The sequence below is a fragment of the Microtus pennsylvanicus genome, chromosome 6, assembly GCF_037038515.1.
Source record: "Microtus pennsylvanicus isolate mMicPen1 chromosome 6, mMicPen1.hap1, whole genome shotgun sequence".
Classification (NCBI taxonomy): Eukaryota; Metazoa; Chordata; class Mammalia; order Rodentia; family Cricetidae; genus Microtus; species Microtus pennsylvanicus.
The window spans coordinates 122,099,887-122,121,343 of NC_134584.1; the positions used below are offsets into that span (position 1 = coordinate 122,099,887).

The 21,457-nt window shown below is 43.4% G+C and overlaps 1 protein-coding gene across 3 annotated transcripts in view; it reads right to left on the bottom strand.

Annotated features, from left to right (window-relative positions):
* Ankrd11 (ankyrin repeat domain containing 11) overlaps positions 1-20,489 on the bottom strand; it is a 170,750-nt gene extending 150,261 nt beyond the window's left edge. For all 3 annotated transcript variants that reach the window (XM_075977563.1, XM_075977565.1, XM_075977561.1), the window contains exon 1: positions 20,415-20,489. The gene's annotated coding sequence lies outside the window, so the exon portion shown is untranslated. The remainder of the gene's footprint in view (positions 1-20,414) is intronic.
* Positions 20,490-21,457: the final 968 nt, after the last annotated feature.

Sequence of the window (21,457 nt, forward strand, 5' to 3'; positions counted from 1 at the left end):
AAATTTAAAAAAAAAAAAAAGAAGAAGAAAGAAAGAAAGGAATAGAGAGATATAAAAAGAGGGAAGACAACAGAGAGTTAGTGTTTTAACTCAATGGACCAAGAATATGCATGGCCCCAAGTTTCAATCCCCAGTCCTACAAAAAGAAAATTAAAAGAAAAAGAGAAACAGCAGCAACAAGACTGTCTTTGGTCTCACCATGGTCTTACCTAACATGAACTTTTAACTAAGAAACCAACATGAAGTATAAAAGCACTATGGAAACATTTCTCCAGTATTTTTATTACTAAAATGCTAAAAATAAGTAAAAGTGTGTGTGAACATGTCAGATCTACAAGTTGACTCAAGTATTTATACTGTTCTCAAGTCTATCTTGCTATAGCATTTAAAATTATGTGGCTACCATCAAAGCTTCACTTTTCAGAGTCAGAAAGATGACCCAGTAAGTAAAAGTAACTGCAGGTAAGTCTGATACCCTAAAGTCAATGAATCCTCAGAATTCATCAGATGCAAAGCTGTCCTCTGATCACAATACATACAAGTATACAACACTAAACATAATTTTTAAAGTTGTTTTTTAAAAAACTTTCTAAAATGACAATTAACTGGGCAGTGGTGGTTCACACCTTTAATCCCAGCACTTGAAAGGCAGAAGCAGGTGGGTCTCTGAGTTCAAGGCCAGTCTGTCTACGGAGAGTTCCAGGACAACCAAAGCTATTACACAGAGAAACCCTGTCTTGAAAAAAATCAAAGAGTGGTGTCAGAAGGTACAAAAAGTAGCTGAAGGGGACCTCCTAGGTTGTCTGAGAAACAGCCCTGCTATTCCTACTGCATCTAAAGACACCATTTCTCTAAAACACAGTCTAGTTCTGGGAATGAGGAACTAGTATGCTTGACCAAGGCTACCATCAAGCACTCCCCACTGGAAATCCGACCCTGATGGAATGTCAGAGTGGTGAAGAAATTATGGAGCAATATAACCCAAGTCATCAATCTCTGACCTCAAAGTACATATGTTTTGTTCTTCAAGTTTTCAGAGTGCTGGTGACGGACCTGTCTGGATATGACAGAAAATAGGTTTTACAGTGAGAGTTCTTGAAATATTAAATAGCACTGACAAATCTTAAAATTAAACCTAATACTGTATCCTTCATTTATAAAAGGCTTTGAAAAAAAAAGGTTTTAAGTAAGATCAAATAAAAAGAAAACACTGGCATATTGTGAAAATTATTAATAAACCAATTTTGTACTTCATATTTACAAGGTGAGTTACTTTAAACAAAGGCTGAGAAAGCAAACTATCAGCCAGGCAGTGCTGGCTTATGCCTTTAATCCCAGAACTCGGGAGGCAGAGACAGAGGGATCTCTGCAAGTTCGAGGCCTGTCTGGTCTACAGAGCAAGTTCCAGGATAGTCACGGCTGTTACACAAAGAAACCCTATGGGGGGGATGGGGGGGGGGGAGACCAACAACAAAAAAGACCAAAAAAAAAGTAACAATAAATACTAGACAAAGGTCAAACCAGGTATAGTGGCACATATCTATAAACCTAGCACTGGGGAGGCAGAAGGATCCCATCAATCCCATCAGCTCAAGTTCAGTCCAACTTGAAGAAGAAAAAGAGGTTGGAGATGACTTTCTTCTTTAAGAGTAAAGAGTGAGAGGGCAGAGTGGGAGAAGGAAGGAGAGCAGAACAGAGCATATTGGCACCTCTTTGTAATTGCAGAGGCACTTGGGAGGTTCAAGGTCAACCTCTACTGCCTGTCAAGCTTTCAAATTCCATATTATCCATATCAGACTGGGCTACATAAAAACCTATCCAAAAAAAAAAAACAAAAAAAAGTAGGATGGGGGAGGGGAGGCACAAAGGCACAACAAAGACACAACACCTACTGGACTTGAGAAACAGCAAAACAACAGGTCCTTTAGAAACAGCCAGAGCAGACCACAGAAACATCACGGTTTGGGCTTGTGGGCTGTGCATGTAACAGGTTTCACTTTGTAATCAGAATGGCCTGGAACTTGCTATGTATATCCTGGGCTGGGCTGGTCTCCAGCTATCAATCTTCTTGCCTCTGCATCCCTAAAACTGAGATTAAAAAGCCATCACCTCCCTATGGTATTCAAGACCCAGATTCAACGAAGGTTTGAGAAACAGGAAGGAATGCACATATAAACTACAATCCTAGCACAAACACTGAATGTAACAATTAAAAGAACAGCAGGTGAAAACTAGAGGGTACCTAAAACCATACTGTTGGGAGATGATTGTTCTTTTACAATGAAGGGAGGGAGGGATATATATGTATAATATTCTATTCCAAAGAAAGGAAATGCCTACTTTGATAATAACCCTGAAGTTTCCATATCACGCTTGGACATTCTCACAGAAACAGTGTACAAGCCTGGTGGTGGTGGCGTACTCCTTCAATCCCAGCACTCAGAAAACAGAGGCTGGCAGATCTGTGAGTTCACGGCCAGCCTGGCTACAGAGTGAGTTCCAGAAAGGCTCCAAAACTACAAAGAAACCCTATCCAAAAAAAAAAGAGGACAAAGGTGTTCCCAAGTGGCCATAACCAGTGTGAGAGTGCCCTTCGCTCCACATGCTGTCCAAACTTTCCCTGGTAAAAGCAGCTGTCTGCTGCCCTAGTAGGGCTACAATTGCAGTCATTCCCAGTGGCAGTCACACTGAGTCTCTCAGAAATACTTCTGAGCTTATTATTACCATAACTCTAATATCAATGAAGCATACCTCAACAATGAGACATTGTTTTGGGGTATTGGGAGCTATGCTTGTTTTTAACAACATAAGCCTTATGTTTATGTCTCAGCTAATATAATGGATGATAGCTGTAATGTCAGCAATTGGGGAAACTGTGTCAGAACTAGAACAAGTCTGAAGACAACCTGAGATTGGAATGAGTTCACAAGACCAGCATAAGTTTCGAAGTGAAACTCTGTCTCAAAAAACAGTGGGGAGAGGGGAGGCTGGAGAGATGTCTCAGCGGTTAGGAGCACTGATTACTCTTCCAGAGGTTGAGTTCAATTCCCAAAAACCATCTATAATGGGATCAAATGCCCTCCGCTGGCAAGTGGAAGAACATGCAGACAGAAAACCCATACACACATACATACACACATGCACACATACATACATTACTTACTCAAAAAAAGTCTTAAAAAAAAACAAAGACTGGGAATGTAGCTCAACTGGTAGAATTCTTACCTACCATGCATAAAACCCTAGGTTCAATCCCCAGCATTGCATAAAACCATGCATACTAATATATTCATGCAATTAAAGCACTTGGGAAAATCAGAAATTCAAGGTCACCGCTGGCTACACATGGAGACTGAGGCCAGTCTAAGAGACATTAAAAACCCTATCTCAAAAATGTAACTAGGGCTGGAGAGATGGCTCAGTGGTTAAGAACATTGCCTGCTCTACCAAAGGTCATGAGTTCAATTCCCAGCAACCACATGGTGGCTCACAACCATCTATAAGATCTAAAGAGGTTTGGTGCCCTCTTCTGGCCTGCAGACACACACACACAGAGATTATATAGATAATAAATATTTTTTAAAAATATAACTAATTAAAAATAATTAAAGAAGCCAGAGAGATGGTTCAGCAATTAAGAGTGTTTGTTGCTTTTGCAGAGAACCTGGGTTCTGTTGCCTATGCCCACATGGTGATTCACAACCATCTGTTACAGGGAATCTGACATCCTCTTCTGACTTCCTTGGGTACCAGGTACACATGTAATGCACAAACATAAATTCAGGCAAAACACTTACTTTCATAAAATAAAATAAATCTAAAAACAATTATTCTAATGTGCTTAAACTATTAAAATAAATAAATTCAAATAAACAAAATCAAAACAAAACAAAATCAAATCAAAATCTCATTCTGTAGCCCAGGCTGGTCTAGAATTCCTAATTCTCCTAACTCAGTCTTTCAAGTACTAGGATTAAAGAGATATGTGCCACCAAGTCTGGCACTCAAAAGAATGAAATCTTGAATATTTCAAAGGTTTTCAAGAATTAGACCATACAAAAGTTCTATGAACTTATCAGCTACTTGAACAATAAATGGCCACATAACCTTTGTTAACTGTATGTACAGTGGGGCCCAGTGGGTCCCCCTTGTTCCCAGAGTAGCAGTCCCATCACTAGCAAGTCCCTTGAAAACCAGTACTGAAGTGGCAGGTAATCAGCTCAGAATAGGGTAACATCACTAGAAGAAAATTAATTACAGGGACACTTAACCTCCTCCACATAACCAATAATATCAGATATAAAAACACCTCAAAGCAGCTGGGCAGTAGTGGCACATGCCTTTAATCCCAGCAATCGGGAGGCAGAGGCAGGCGGATCTCTGGGAGTTCGAGGCCAGCCTGGTCTACAAGAGCTAGTTCCAGGACAGGCTCCAAAACTACAGAGAAACCAAACAACACACACACAAAAAAAAATTAAGAGACCAAAAAAGTTATTTCCCTGGATTATTAATGTTGATCGACACAAACAAGCATAAAATATACTCAGAAATGGGACTTAGTATCAGGCTAGCCAGGGTAGTACATGCCTATGGCTAAGAAGTTCAAGGTCTCCTTGAGCATTTTAGTAGCTAAAACCCTTATTCAAAGTAAAAGGCTAAGGCTCAGTACTACAGCATAAACCCCTAGAAGAGATAGAAAGTGGGGAGGGAGAAGGGATTAACACCAGTATCAACTATTCATAGTGAGAAAATACTTCTCTGAGTCATATGCTAAACCTGAGTCAAATTGTGAATTTGTAACCTGATTCTCATCTGATGATTCTCTATTTCTTTTTTGTTAAACATACTGGGGAGGGGAAGTCAGTGACAAGGTCCACAACTGGCTGTTAGAAGACAACCTGCAGCAGTCAGTTCTCTTCTTCAATCCTGTGGCTCTCATGGATTGAACTCAGGTTATCATGCTTAATACTAAGTGTCCCTACTCACTAACCATCTAGCTCAAGTTCTGTGTGGCTTTTCTATCACCTCCACATCTTTTTAGGTGATAGCTGCATTCACTGAAGTACAAGCGAACTTAGTCACCAATGACAAATATCTACATAGAAAGTCTAAAATATATCCTGTTGATAAAGGACATGAGTTTCAATTCTAGCTCTCCATCTACTCACTAGAACACCTCAGTACCTGTTTGTTTCTTTTATTGCTGAGGGACCCAAAACTCTTGGCAAACCTCCCAGGAGCCTCAGCCTCCCCAAGTACTGGGATTGCAGGCATGAACCATTATACCCAATTTGGATAAGTCACTTTTGATGTAAATATGAGTTGGAAGTAGCACCCATATGATAGGCTACACACAAAGGAAACATATCACCAATAAATTACTCAATTTGCTACAAATCTCACCACTCCCATTTCACACCCACAATTTTCTTTCTAGTTTCCCCCAGGAAGAGATTCCATTTTCAAAAGTAAAGCTTTGTATCACAATATTACATATATAATTTCCTGAGTCTATTATTTAAGAATGTCCCATATTGGGCAGTGGTGGCGCATGCCTTTAATCCCAGCACTCAGGAGGCAGAGACAGGCAGATCTCCATTGAGTTTGAGGCCAGTCTAGTCTACAAAGTGAGTTCCAGGACAGGCTCCAAACCTACAGAGAAACCCTGTCTTGAAAAACCAAATAAGAATGTTCCATAATATTTTGGGTCTTAGACAACTCTGGTCTCAGAGTCTGAAGATGGAGACAGGTTTCTTTTCATCTTAACAGCCCAGGGAGAACTAATTTCAGCTCCAGCTGCAAAGACTTCGAAACCAAACAGCTTTGATAGCCCACTTGTCTTAAAGCATTTTTTATTTAATTTCACTCACTGAAAACATAACCCTCAAAGGCATTCCTGTGCAAGAAAAATGGCCAGCTTGCTTTGTGGGGGAGGGGACGCAGGACAGCTTGTCACTAGGGCGTTTCCTCTCCATCCCCACTGTATCAGAGCTCTGGTGAAACAAGACTCGTGAGTTTTTAAATCCAATCCAATCTAGTAGGACAGCAGTGCTAGATTAGCAACTGTGACAGGGAAATAACCACAAAAAGCATATTCTCTCTGAAAAATCCAGAGGCAGAAGAAGCAGCCAGATCTGAGTTCCAAGTCAGCCTAGTCTACATATTGAGTTCCAGGATAGGAAGAACTACATAGAGAGACCTTGTCAGTCAATAAATAAAGAAAGAAATAAATAAATTTATTTCAAAATATAGGATAAAAATGTATAATGCTATTTCTGCCTGCCTGCACGCCTAAGGAACTGAATCATCCTGGGTCCACCACCAACTTAAGTGTCAACACCACAGTCTGTTTCAAAACTGTTATTTGGCTGGGCGTGGCCATGACACATGCCTTCAATTTCAGCACTCAGGAGGCAGAGAAAGGTGGACACGGATGGGTTTGAGGACAGCCTGTTCTACATAACAAGTTCCAGGCCAACTAAGGCTACATTGAGAAAAGACAACAAGTCAGGAGTGGTGGTGGCCTTTGATCCCAACTCAGGAGGCAGAGCCAGGCAGATCTCTTTGAGTTAGAGGCCAACCTGGTCTACAAAAATGAGTCCTAGAACAGCTGGGACTGTTACACAGAGAAAGAAAGCATGTCTTGGAAAACAAACAAACAACACTCTTCCTTAGCAATGAATGCCCAATCACCCAAAAGTGATTCTTGCCATCCAGACATACCAGAGAGCCATGAAGTGCTGCCCTTCAGTGAAAAGTGACATCAGAAAACACATAGCAAATATAGGGGTCAATATTATCGTAATGTTTCAATACTGCCCACAGTTTCAGGTGTCCAAGAGGCATCTCGGATCATCTCCCTCCTTGTACTTCAGTTCTCCTTTATTACCTCACCTGCAATTATGCTAAGCAAGACTCGGGGCCATGACAGAGTTCGAGACCAGTCTGGTCAGTTCCAGGACAACCAACACTGTCACAAGGAGAAACTCTGTCTCAATAAACAAAAAAACAAAAAACAAAAAAACCTGTTCACTCTTAAATTTAGTCTAATTAAATGGATTAAATGCTTTTTGCATAAAATATTACATCCCATAATATTTTCTCAGACTTACATAAGCCTTTCTAAAAGTAGACCTTTCAGCCAGGCAGTGGAGGTGCATGCCTTTAAATCCCAGCACTCGGGAGGCAGAGACAGGAGGATCTCTGTGAAATCTCTGAGTTTGAGGCCAACCTGGTCTACAGAGTGAGCTCCAGGACAGCCAGGGCTGTCTCGAAAAACCAAAACAAAACAAACCCAAAAAAGTACATCTTTCAAAATCACCCTCATTATCAGACTATTAAACAATGGACCCTATAGTGGTTTAAATGAGAAATGTCTTTCACAGGCTCATGAATCTGAACCCTCAGTTACAAGTTAGCCATGCCATTAGGGAGGTTATGGAACCTTGAGGTTTAATCTTGCTGAAGGAAGCACGTCACTAGAGACAGATTTTGAGAGTCTATATAACCTCTCTCACCCCACTTCCTGTTTATCTTTCTCTCTCTTCTTACTGCATATGAACAATCTCTCTGCTTCCTGATCCTATCATGGCATGCCTAGTTAACATTATGAACTCTCAACCATAAACTAAACCTTTTCTTCCTTAAAAAAGGTAAATCTCTGAATACAAGAACAGCCTGGTCTACATAGTGAGCTCCAGGGCAGCCAGGATTATGTAGAAGACACTCTGCCTCAAAAAAAATAAGGGGGGGGGGATGGCTCAGCAGTTAAGAGCATTGACTGCTCTTCCCGAGGACCCGGGCTCAATTCCCAGCACCCACATGGCAGTTCACAACTGTCGGAAAATCCAGTTCCAGGGATCTGACACCTTTACACCAATGCACATAAAATAAAGTTAAATAAACCATAGAAAAATATAAGGGATATTATTAGAACTGGGATGTAGCTTAGTTGGTCAGTTAGTACTTTCCTAGTATGCATGACACTCTGGGTTTAATTCCCAGTACTACAGAAATTAGGCATGTTAGTGAATGTCTATAATCCCAGTACTCCTGAAGTGGAGGTAGGCAGGAGGATCAGAAGTTCAAAGTATCTACAATCACAGTTTTGAACCCAGTCAGGGATACATAGACAATGCTTAAAAAACACAAAAAGGCTGGACTGCTGGTGGTGGTGCACATCTTTAATTCCAACACTCAGGAAGCAGAGGCAAACCCAGATCTCTGTGAGTTTGAGGTCAACCTGGTCTATAGAGGGAGTTCCAGGACAGGCTCCAAAAAGCTACAAAAAAACTCTTTTTTTTGGGGGGGGGTGTCTTTTGAGACAGGGTTTCTCTGTGGCTTTGGAGCCTGTCCTGGAACTAGCTCTTGTAGACCAGGCTGGTCTCGAACTCACAGAGATCTGCCTGCCTCTGCCTCCCGAATGCTGGGATTAAAGGCGTGCGCCACCACCCCCCGGCTAAGAAACTCTATCTTGAAAAACCAAAACACACACACACACACACAAAAGAGGCAAAAATAGAGAACTGAGAGATACAGATCAGAAGTAAAATATGCCCTGAGTTCAATATACAGTACCACCAAAAAAAGAAAAAAATCTTTTGAAAGCCAAGCACCTCAACCAAGTGTAGTGACACATCTTTAGTCGCAGCAGGACAGGCACTGTGAGTTTGAGGCCAGCCTGTTCTACAGTTTTGGGACCTTGTCTCAAAATTCAAATGAAAAAGGTAGGCACCGCAGCTAAGGATGTACCTCAGAAGCAAAGTAGAACACTTGACCACAAGGCCCTTGGTTCAACCCCCATTATCGAAAAGGGAAAAGGATAATGCAAATTTATTGGAACCAGGAATAACTGCTTTGTATATAAAGGTACTCTACATGTAATCTCATTCATGATATTTGTTTAAATTAATTAAGCTGTTAAGGGAAGACAGACCAATTACCTAAGTTTCACACTGAGGGCTAATGAGGTGGCTCAAGTGGATGAAAGTGCTTGCCACCAAGTCTGAGTATCTGAGTTCAATTCCCAGGATCCACACGGTAGAAGAATTGTTCCTGCAAGTTGTCCTCTGCAGTTCACACATGTGCTATGGTATATATGCACTCACACATACATAAAACACAAACCCAGAAATAAATCCAATAAAAAAAATGCTTGCCGAGCAGTGGTGCACGCCTACAATCCCAGCACTTGAGAGGCAGAGGCAGGTGACTGTCTAAGTTTGGAGCCAGCCTGATCTACAGAACAGCTTTAAGGACAGTCAGGGCTACAGAGAAACCTTGTCTTTAAAAATAATAATAATAGTAATAATAAATTTTCATATGAAAAGATACAAATCAAAGTTGTGTACTATGAAGGAACTTCTTTTTTTATATATTTATTTATTTACTTATTATGTATACAATATTCTGTCTGTGTGCCTGTAGGCCAGAAGAGGGCACCAGACCCCATTACAGATGGTTGTAAGCCACCACATGGTTGCTGGGAATTGAACTCAAGACCTTTGGAAGAGCAGGCAATGCTCTTAACCACTGAGCCATCTCTCCAGCCCCCCTATGAAGGAACTTCTGTAAGAAGATGCTGACTGGAGCCTAGTGGTGCAAGTCTGTAATCCCATAACTCAAGAGACTAAGACAAAGGGCTGCAAAATTCAAGCACTGCCTCAACAACCCAGACTTTTTTTTTTTTAAGAAAAAACAAACAAACAAATTTATGTCCTAAAATTTTTAAGAAGGGAGTTGGGGAGATGATTCAGCACAGTACAAACACACTGCTCTTCCAGAGGACTTGAGTTCAATCTCAGCACCCATGTACAGTGGCTCATAACCATTATTACCTGAACTCACATACATTACATCACAACAACAGTGGCCCAGAACAACCAAAAACAAACAAAAGCACATTACTGGTACATATAATAAGCTCGGGAAGGCATAAGGCAGAGTTCAAGGCCAGCCTTGTCTACATAGCAAGTTCCAGGACAGTCAGACCTGTCTCAAACCACTCTCATCACATAAGAGTATGAATGAATGGATGGATGGACAACTATAAAAAATTAAAAGTTTGGGGGCAAGAAAATATAAATCTAAAGATATTTACAAAGGCTAAAATCTTAAAATTGTTACCAACCTTTGAGGTTATAGAATAACAGCAAAGCAAGTTGTCAATATATTTTTCAGGATCCTGAAAAATTCAGTTTCTTCTATAAACCAACCAGAAAGGTGGTTTTGCTGTTATGTATATCCTTTAATTAACCTCCACCTTAGTGACTTCTTGTACATTACACAGAGCACTGGCTGTTCTTCCATAGGTCCTGAGTTCAATTCCCAGTATCCACATAGTAGTTCACAACTATCTATAACTATTTCCATGGGCCGGGTGGTGGTGGCGCACACCTTTAATCCCAGCACTCGGGAGGCAGAGGCAGGCGGATCTCTGTGAGTTCGAGACCAGCCTGGTCTACAAGAGCTAGTTCCAGGACAGGCTCCAAAACCACAGAGAAACCCTGTCTCGAAAAAACCAAAAAAAAAAAAAAAAAACTATTTCCATGGGACCTGATACCTACCCTCTTCTGGTGTGCAAGTATATATGCAGATAGAACACCCATATACATAAATTGTGTGTGTGTGTGTGTGTGTGTGTGTGTGTGTGTTTTGCCAGGAAATCTGTGCACAAAAATGTATGCCTGGTGCCTAGGCACATATCTGTGGAGAGACAAAAGATGAGATCCCCTGGAACATTTGTGAGCCACTATGTAGGTGCTGGGAATCAAACATGGGTCCTCAAAAAAAAAAAAAGAAAGAAAGAAAATAAATGAAACAAAATCCAAGCTGGGCAATGGTGGCGCACACCTTTAATCCCAGCACTAGGGAGGCAGAGGCATGCGGATCTCTGTGAGTTCAAGACCAGCCTGGCCTACAAGAGCTAGTTCCAGGAAAGTCTCCAAAGCTAGAGAAACCCTGTCTTGGGGAGAATTAAAAAAAAGGAAAAAAAAAAGAAACAAACAAACAAACATGGGTCCTCTGCAAGGGCAGCTACTGTTCTTACCCCCAGTGAAAATTTTTCTCAGTTAATTCTTTCAAAAGTGTTGCTTTGGGGTTTTGTAGGTCTTTTATTTCCTGTTTTACAGGATGTAAAAACCACATTTAGAAACATGGTCAAGTGAGCTGGGGGTGTAATTCAGTGGTAGAGCACTTACATAGCATATACAAGGCAATGGAAAACTGACAGCTTTTTTTAGTCAATTTATTTTTATTTTTTGTTTATGAGTAGCTTACCTGCATGTATCAATGTGCAACATTTGTATGCCTGGTGCCTTTCAAGCAAAGAAAGAAGAGGGCATCCAATCTCCGGGAATTGTGGTTATGGGTGCATGTAAGTCACCATGTGGATACTGAGAAAGGAAAGTGGGTCCTCTACAAGAACAGCCAATGTTCTTAACTATTGGGCCATTTCTTCAGCCCCTTAAACTATCAAGAATAAGAAATAAAGCTCCTCAGTACTTCTCTTCCAGCTTTTGAAGGGAAAAAACAGAACTGTTTGCTTTATTTTAGATGAAAATCTGGTATCAGTTATTAAACATTTACAAATTAAATTTCAATTTTATCCTTTCCTAACATGACTTTTTAGGGAGGAAGAGGAAGTAGAGTATGGAACTCCTAACAATTAAGAGACCAGGAAAGCTGGGTGATGGTGGCACATGCCTGTAATCCCTGCACTCAGGAGGCAGAGGCATGTGATCTCTGTGAGTTCAAAGCCAGCTTGGTCCACATAGAGTGTTTCAGGAGAGGCTCCAAAGCTATACAGAGAAACCCTGTCTCAAAAAAAAAGGAGCAGACCAGGCAAGAGGCTGGAAAGATGGCTCAATGGTTAAGAGGACTGACCATACTTCAGAGAAACCGGGTATAATTCCCAGCACCCACATGGCAGCTCACAACTGTCTGCAATTCCAGTTTGAGGGGACCCAACGCTCATGACAAAACACCAATACACATAAAATAAAAAATTAATTGAGAAGCCGGGCGGTGGTGGCGCACGCCTTTAATCCCAGCACTCGGGAGGCAGAGGCAGGTGGATCTCTGTGAGTTCGAGACCAGCCTGGTCTACAAGAGCTAGTTCCAAGACAGGCTCCAAAGCCACAGAGAAACCCTGTCTCGAAAAACCAAAAAAAAAAAAAAAAAATTAATTGAGAGAGAGAGAGAGAGAGAGAGAGAGAGAGACCAGGCAAGCTACAAACAACTAAGCTATACTCCCCAGCCCAAGATCATTTTTCAAATTTTAAGAGCAGAAATATTTTGTGCAATCTTAAGTAACCTTAAAATGTAAAAACATTGTGTAAATAGTCAAAATGTTAGTGTTTTTGTTTTCTTAATAAAACGTCAACTACTGGGCAATGATGGTGCACGCCTTTATGCCCAGCACTGGGGAGGCAGAGGCATGAAGATCTCTGTGAGTTCAAGGCCAGCCTGTCCAGAGGCCGCCAGGGCAATCACACAAAGAAACCCTGCTTTGAAAAACCAAAGTAATCCTCGTTTGTATAGTGGTGAGAAAAAAAAAAAAAAAAAAAAACCAAAGTAAATAGTCAACTTTTTCTATTAATAAACAGATGCACATGATTGCTTTACAAGTGGAAAGAGAGTGTCTACAGATTTTCAAGATAATAATTTACCACAATGATGCCAGGACAAGACTAGAAGCTTAAGGCTTGGCCTTAGACTGCCAGTAACGAATATGCCTTTGAAAGTAACGAATATGCCTTTGAAAGAAACATCACCTCTCCCCTATCAGATCCTTCTACAGCATCACAGCCTGGGACTTAGAAGAGAAAGGAAGTAGTCACCAAAGCACCCTTGATTGTACACAAGATTTTCAGCCTCTGAACAATCTCCTAGATTTGTGTTCATACTAAAAATCCACTTAGTTCTTCACTCGCAGAACCAGCTATAGACTAGGATTTCTCAAATCTAGAATTGTGTCTAAATGATTCAAACCATAGCCAATTGTTCCCTCCTCCTACATCACCCAAATCATTAAACCAAACTCAGCCCACTTAACCAAAACCAAGAACTCAAGCCTTCATCTCCCAAACATCATTTTCTTTTCAAAGGCAAATTGCTACCCTAGTGTCTTAGTGCATACCTGTAATTCAAGTATTCAGAAGGCTGAGCCAAGACAACAAGTTTTGATATCAGCCTAATTACACAAAAAGAAAAGATCTTAAAAATAAAAATATAGGCCGGGCGGTGGTGGCGCACACCTTTAATCCCAGCACTTGGGAGGCAGAGGCAGGTGGATCTCTGTGAGTTCGAGACCAGCCTGGTCTACAAGAGTTAGTTCCAGGACAGGCTCCAAAACCACAGAGAAACCCTGTCTCGAAAAAAAAAAAAAAACCAAAAAAAATAAATAAATAAATAAAAATAAAAATATAAAGTTTGCTGTTGAACACTGGTGGCACATGCCTTTAATCCAACCACTTGGCAGAAAAAGGCTGATGGATCTGAGCTCAAAGCCAGCCTGGTCTACATAGTGAGTTCCAGTACAGCCAGAGATACACAAATTCTGTCTCGAAAAATAATTAGTAAATAAGTACATAAAGTCATTTGTCATTTATATAAACATTCCCCTACCACAGTGCTAGGATCAATGCCTAGAGCATGGTAGACAGATGCTGTACCACAGAGCTACAACCCAACCACCAGGTCCCTATTTTAAAATTTAGAAAGTATAAGACTATTACCCTAAGGCTGGAACGATGGCTCAACAGTTAAGAGCACTCACTGCTCTTACAGAGGACCCAAGTTCAATTCCCAGCACCCATGTGTTAACTTTCAACTGTCCATGAGTTTAATTCCAGAAGATATGACATGACACCTTCTTCTGACCTCCTACGGCCCCAGGCATGGCAGGAGGTACACCTACATACATGCAGACAAAATATGCATATACAGAAAATAAAAATATAGACAGTGGTGGTGCAAGCCTTTGATCCCAACACACAAAGGAGGCAGAGATAGGCAGATCTCTGAGTTCAAAGACAGCCAGAACTATAAAAAGAAACCCTTTCTCAAAAAGAAAAAGAGAGAGATTGTTTAATTATACGTGTGTGTGTATTTGTATAGAGATAGAGACACACACATACATTATTGTAACATGAGGGCAGGCACAAAGAGGACCCTCCATGTTACACATTATATACAATACAAACACAAACTGGCTTAAGGCTGTACACAGAAGAGTACAGTATACTCCCGACATTCCAGAACTAGAGGATCAGGAGCTAGGGGGCACCCTGAACTATACGAGACTCTGTCTCAAAAAGAAAGGGAGAAAACCTAGGTCTACAAAGGAAAACAAAAACATGCAACTCCACTTAGGTGTTTACTTGCTTGTTCTGACGTAATACCTCACTGTTAGCTCTGGCTAGCCTAGAACTCAAAGATTCCCCTGCTGAATTAAAGGTTTTCACTACCACACAAGGCCCAAAGAGCTTATCTCACAGAAGGCTGAAGTTTTCACAGGACCCCACTATGACAGTAAACCATTATTCGTGCTGCCTTTAGGGAGAAGGTGCTCACCACAGGTAAAACACTTCTTCCCCATGAGCAACAACAGTAACTTCATACACACTGCCTAGCCTCAGACTCCACCAAACCACAACACTGGGACCTAACAGGAAGGGCGTGGAAATCAGAGTAAAAACTTCTTGTAGACTTTTCCTTTTGCCTGAAAGTAAATCCCACTAAAATTTCTTTCACAGAAAGTAACTTTCTTCCCACAAAACAATAACCTGTCTTTCTCTTATTCTATACCAATTGTGAAAGCCACGTTCGACACCTTCAACTAAACTCCAAAAGGCAAATTTGTAATGAAGACTAATAGGGAAGCGACACATGGTAGAATTTCTAGCCAATCAATTTCTCCAGTCAAAATTATTCAGATACAGGCTTTAAACCAGTGGTTCTCATTCTTCCTAATATTGCATTGATCTTTTAATAATCCTCATGTTGCAGTGACCCTTAACCATGAAGTTATTTTCATTGCTACTTCATAACTGCAATTTTGCTACTATTATGAATCATGTAAATATCTGTGTTTTCGGACTGTCTTAAGCAACCCAGTGAGAAGGTTGAGAAGGTCATTGGACTCCTGTATCGACCCACAGTTTGAGAACTGTTGCTTTAAACAATTCCACAAATATTTGTCAAACCGATTCTATAACTCTCCTGTAACACCCAGGGCTGGTCCAATGTTACCAGTGAGATCATCTTTATCTTCATTAAAGCATACAACATTATCTCTGGAGAAAGAAAAAAGACAGAGGCAACATATCAAACAAAGTATAAGATAGTTGATAAATTTTATTTGTGTTAAGTTCTTTGTGTCTGTAACAAAGTAGGGGTACACTTCCCTTGGGAGTGCTGATTAAGAAGTTTCGGTAACAACCAGGCCTAATATCTCACCACTTGGATGGTTGAGACAGAAGGATCAGGGTTCAAGGATCCTTGGATACCACACAAATAAATAAATGTAATTTTAAAAATGAAAAAATAAAAAAATAAGATAGTCCTCAGTTACATAGTCAGTTAAAAACAGACCCTGTCTAGCTGGGTGGTGGTTGTAGCACACGACTTTAATTCCAGTAATTGGGAGGCAGAGGATCTCTGTGAGTTCCAGGACAACAGCCAGAGCTACACAGAGAAACCCTGTCTCAAGGGAAAAAAAGAGGTGGGGCTAGACTGGGAGGACCTAAGAATATAGTTCAATCAAGAAACTGTTTCCATTGCTTGCAAGATGCCCTGGGCTCAATCCCTCTCTTGGAATAAGCAGGGTGTGGCAGAGAGTGCGTACCAGTCACCCTAGTACTCTAGAAGCAGGAAGATCAGAAATTCAAGGTCATTCTCTACCACACTAAGACTAGAATATATATACAGGAGACCTTGTCTTAACAAAAAGAGAAAGGGGGAAGGAGGGAGGGAGGGAGGGAGGGAGGGAGGGAGGGAGGGAGGGAGGGAGGGAGGGAAAGAGACAGAGAGAGAAAGGAAAAAATTTATTATGAGGAAGTAATACTGAACTAAAACCCAAGGAAGGAGGAAGGCATATGAGAAGCTAGTTTGGACACTCAGCAGACAAGCATATCAGTATGTCAAAGCCCAAGTATAAGGTATGAAATACAATCTAGAAATCAAAAGGCCATTGTTCTTTGGTTTTTGAGACAGGGTTTCTCTATGTAACAGCCCTGGCTGTCCTGGAACTCACTTTGTAGGCCAGGCTGGCCTCAAACTCAGATCCCCCTGCCTCTGCCTCCAAAGTGTTGGGATTAAAGGCCTGCGCCACTGCCCTGTGGTACCCATTCTTAAGAGTGACAGGACCAGGAATCTCGGCAGAAGCTTTTCATAGGTTGTATCTTCTTTGTTGTTGCTACTGTTTTTGTGGAGTGGGGTTTAAGAGTTTGGGTTTTTCTTTTACTTTGTGAGCCTGTGTCATTAGATGCATACAAAAGTCAAAGGAAAACTTGAGGGCATCAGTTCTCTCATCCATGTAGGGGGAATCAAAGTCAGGTCATCAGATTTGGCAGCAAGTACTTTACCAGATGAGCCATCTCACCAGCCCTGGTTTTTGGTTTTCTGAGACAAAATCTTGAGTAGCTCAGGCTAATCTGTAACTTGCTAAGTAGCCAACCATGAATGACCCTGAACTCCTAATTCTCCTGACCCTACTCCCCCCTCCCCATACTGGGATTAGAAACATGCTCCAGCTCACAATAATCATTTTGATGCTTATCATAAAAACAGTATTTGTAGTTCTACCATATTTATATAATTTATTTTTATTTTATGTTCACCAGTGTCTTGCCTGCATGTATATCTGTCTAAGGGTGTCAGAAGCCCTGCAACTGGAGTCACAGACAGGTGTGAGCTGCTATGTGGGTGCTGGGAATCGAACCCGGGTCTTCTGGAAGAGCAGTCAGTGCTCTCAACCACTGAGCCAGCTCTCCAGTCCCTGTGTGTGTTAAATATGACAGATATGATACAGGCTGGGTCTGGGTTCAATAATCAGCACCCACATAGCAACTGGCAGCTGTCTATGATTCCAGTTCCAGGGGAACTGACATCACACAGACACACATGAAGGCAAAACACCAATGTACACACATATGTACACACAAATATATATGCAAAATAAATTTAAGATAGAAATAAAATCATCCTTCCCGGCCCAGTTTCCATCTGGGGGGCAGGGTACGTAGCTCAACTGATAGAGCTCTTGCCTAGTATTCAGGAAGCCCTGGGTGGTAGCACAAGCCTGTAGCATCCTAGCACTGGGTGGTGGTTAAGAGGAGAGAATTCCAAGGTTATCTTCTGCTACACAAGAAGTTCAAGGACAGCATGGACTTCTTGAGACTGTCCAAAAAAAAAAAACTATGTTTAAAAATTAACTACAAGGAAAACTGAACAGGATAATAAAATGATAATTTTAAAAATACAGAATAACAAAACGGCCATTTAAATACAAAGCTGAATTCTAGTCTAGCTTAAGAGATAAGATACCACAAATATCCATCAAACAAACAAGCCACTTAGGAATAAAAATATCTATAGGAATTAATGAAGGAGTCATTAAAGCAGATCCTCTCCTAAGCCTAAAAAGGCTTTCCATGCCAATTACCCAACTGCCCAAGTTCCGGAGCTGAGGACTGACACTCTCTTTCATATAGCTTTAAGACAAAACTGAGAAAGCTGAATTGGACAGAAATTCCATTTGAAATTCAAATGAGAACACATACTGAAAACATTTCAAGACAATAACTCCTAGTTATTTGAGTTCATTCGATTTTTTGTTTAAAGTTATCACAAGGGCCATGTTCAGTCTCAGAGCACTGCCTACACAGCAGTAATAAACTGTCACAGCATGCGGTCAGACATGCAATGCATCATCATTTTCACCTATTAGCTAGCAAATATCTTGCTATTAAGAGAAGCTCATCCATTACACTTACCATTTGAGGGATGAAGGGACTTACATGGGGTAATGGACAGATCAAAACACTTATTTTGGCAACAAATGCAGATTATTCTCTGAACCAGCATTTACTGATGCTTTCTAATTATACTATTTAATTGACGATGGGCTCACTGCCAATATGCAAAATAACCCTCCTCTTATATTTGATGAACATAATTTTACTATGTCAAACCCACTTAGGTATCCAAGGCACATACACAAAGCTTCTAGAAAAATATCCTTAAGTACAAACAGCATAGTTTCTTTAACTCTATTTGTAGAAAATTCTTCTTGTCACTAAATCGACACTATAATTATAGCTAACATGACAGCCACCAGTCATGAGTAGCCCATCTGGTTTACTGAGATGAAAGGCTCTGATAGAGCAGCATGATTAACATGGCTAGTCTAGAGAAAGGCATGTAACAGAGAAATCCAAGTTAGAAGGCTGGTAGAAAGTTAGAACTGTAAATGAGGAATTCAAAACTAGGTGACATTTTTAGAGAACTTCTGGTAAATTGTGTCATACGTTGTTTACCACAGGAAGGAGAGGAGAGGAAAATACAAATAAACACTCCTGAAATCACCAAATTTAGCAGTATCTTTTGGGTTGCTTTTTTCAAGGAACGCAAGAGGCAGCACAAAGAAGAGAAAAATGTCATAGCAACTTGGCCTTTGTTCCCTCCCATCCCATTCCATTCAGGATGGCCAGCCTATCGCATGAGATCCTGCGCTTAAGCGTGAAACTACAGAAAGGAGAACAACAGCTGAATGGAGAGTGGGGGAGGAAACATCAGCTATATGGAGATCCAATTCAAGGGTCACAACCACAGTTAAGCAAGGCATTTTTCTGTGTAAGTATAGTTGCAAAGTGACATCAGGGCATTTGTGCAATCATTTCAAAAGACACAAACAGAACTCTAGGTCTTCAGTTCAAGTAAAGAAAGGTCTCAGGGCAACAAGTAACATTCTTGGAGACTGCCGTGGAACTATCCAAGTTACACCACTGACCGGGATCTCACACACATAACACAATAACTCTTTCAAAAGCTTTTTCCACAACCCATATCACCTACGTTTTACTGAGTAAGTCTTCTCATCCCCTAAAGATCCAATAGCCTGAGTAAGTTTTTACGTTCAAAAACGGTGCACTTTTGTTCAACTAATATAACGTTAGGGACAGCATTCAAAGAACCACAGGAAGCTCACCAAATAGGCACAAAACCTGATTTTTCTACCGGAAAATTTGTAAAACTCCACAGTTCTCCCAAGTGGATGTAAAACTTCCAGGACTGCAAAAGCTACTATGAAACATGAGCACTAGACACTTGCAACCAGGAGACTTCAGAGCATACAGCCTTCCTGAGGACCAGATTAACCTTCGCAAGACTTCCAAAACCCCTGTAAGCGACTTTACTAGACTAGCTTCCCAGAAACACAACAAAAACAGAAAACCCTACTGGAGCACCAGGTCAAGACAAGGCCTTAAGAAAAAGAAAAAAAAATGACTCCACACGAAACCACATACATCGGAACTGAACCGCACATCCGTCTGTGATGGGGGCTGGATCCATGTGGCAAGGCCAACCCTGCACACACGTACACACACGCGCGCGCGCGAACATACCCGCACTCACACTCAGACACACACACAGCTACCGCCTTGCCAGGGGATGATGAAATGAGGAACGGAAATTAACATTTCAAGCAACGTCTCACATTGTTCCTTGAGGCCAAGGGCTGCTTCTGCAGCCGTCGCCTACACCGCTTTCCTCCCACACTCGCCCCCAGTCCCGCCTTCCCCTCCCCCAGACGCCCCCCGCCGCCCCGCATTCCTGCCCCCACTCGGGCCTGCGCGCCTCTGCACCCCGCAGCTCCAGGTCCCCGGTTCGCCCGCCCCCTCTGGCTCGGCTCGCAGCCCGAGGGCCGCCTGCTCCCATTTCAAAACACGATAATAATAGGGACGCTGGGAATAACAACTACCACCAGCCCGGCGACGGGGCCCCTCCCGAGGGTCAGAGGTCGGCGCCCCGCACCACTGCAGACCCCAGGGACTCCGGGGAGCCCGCCGTCGCCCGCGCAGCTTCCCAAGACCCACTAACCCACCGCCGCCCCTCAACCCAGGCCCGCCCTCGATCCTCACAGCCACCCCGGACCGCCCCGGGGACCTCCCTTAGCCCCTCACGGTCGCCAACCCTTGGGACGGCCCGAGGCTCGCCCCGGAGCCCGCCCTCAGACCCTCATGGCCGCTCGCAGGACCCCCGCGGCCCACCGAGCAGCCTCTCGCAGGGCCCGGCCCGCCTTAGGGCACCCGCGGAGTCGGGCAGAGGAGGAGGCCTGCAGGCCGCAAGGCCGAGGGAACGCCCGGCGCCCGCCCCGACCACCACCCCCCAAGGTCCTCGGCGCCTCTCACCCGGCTCCGAGGGCGACGCGGTTCCGCGGCAGAACGGCGGCGGGGCGCGGGCGCTGCCCATGCAGCCCGCGGCCGCGTTTCCCGGGCCTCGCGGCCCGGGCGGGAAGGCGGCGGCGCGCGGGCTGTGGGGCTGCTGCGAGTGCGGGGCCGGCGGGATGCAAGTCCGCCCTCGGCGCGCAGGAGCTCACGCGGGACAGCGGCGCTCGCACGGGCGCTACTGTGAGGGCGTCTGGCCGCGGACTCCGCCGCGGCGCCTCCCCGGCTGGGGCCCTCGGTCCATAGCGCTCTGTCGCGGGCGGCCTCTGGCTCCAGGACCCAGCGGTGGCTGCGGCGGGCGCCGGCCGCATGAGAGGCTCCCGCCCATTGGCTCGCCGTATCCGCCGCCACCATTGGCCCGCCCAGCAGAGCGGCAAGGGCCGCTCACGTCACGTCGGGGAGGAAATGCGATCCTGGGGTGAAAGGGCGCAGGCGGCCTGACGGCTTCCGTAACGGGACTAAGGCGGGACTAGGAAGACGTCCCGGGAATGATTGGCCGACACTGTGCAACCATTTGGAGGCGACTCAAGCGGAAAAGGTGACTAGATTGGCTGTCCTCCCTTGCGAGGGGGCGGGTCTTGCGATACGAGGACCGACGATTGGCCCTCCTCGGGGCCGGAAGTGCCGAGAACGCGGTCTGGAAATAAGGTTGTTGTCGAAGGAGCCGGAAGGGTAGGTGTGTGCTGGACTGGCGGCCCTTGTGTTGCATCACGCGGTTTCAGGTCACCGGCGAGTCCGTGCGAGCTTCTAGAAGACGTGGCTTGAGCGGACCGGAGGAGGAACGCAGCCCAGGCCCCCGCCCGCGTTCTTGGCCAGCGCTTCCCTCTGAGTACCGAGAGCCACGTTAGCGACCGGAATGTGGTGAGCTCCAGACGCTGCCCGTCGGTTTCCTTAGACCCCGCTCTTCGACCGCCTCGCTCCCCCAGCGCAAGAAACTTCACCGTGAGGGTTCGTAGAACCGAGGGAAGATGACGAACCTCAGGCTGCGAAGTCGCATAGTCATGTGA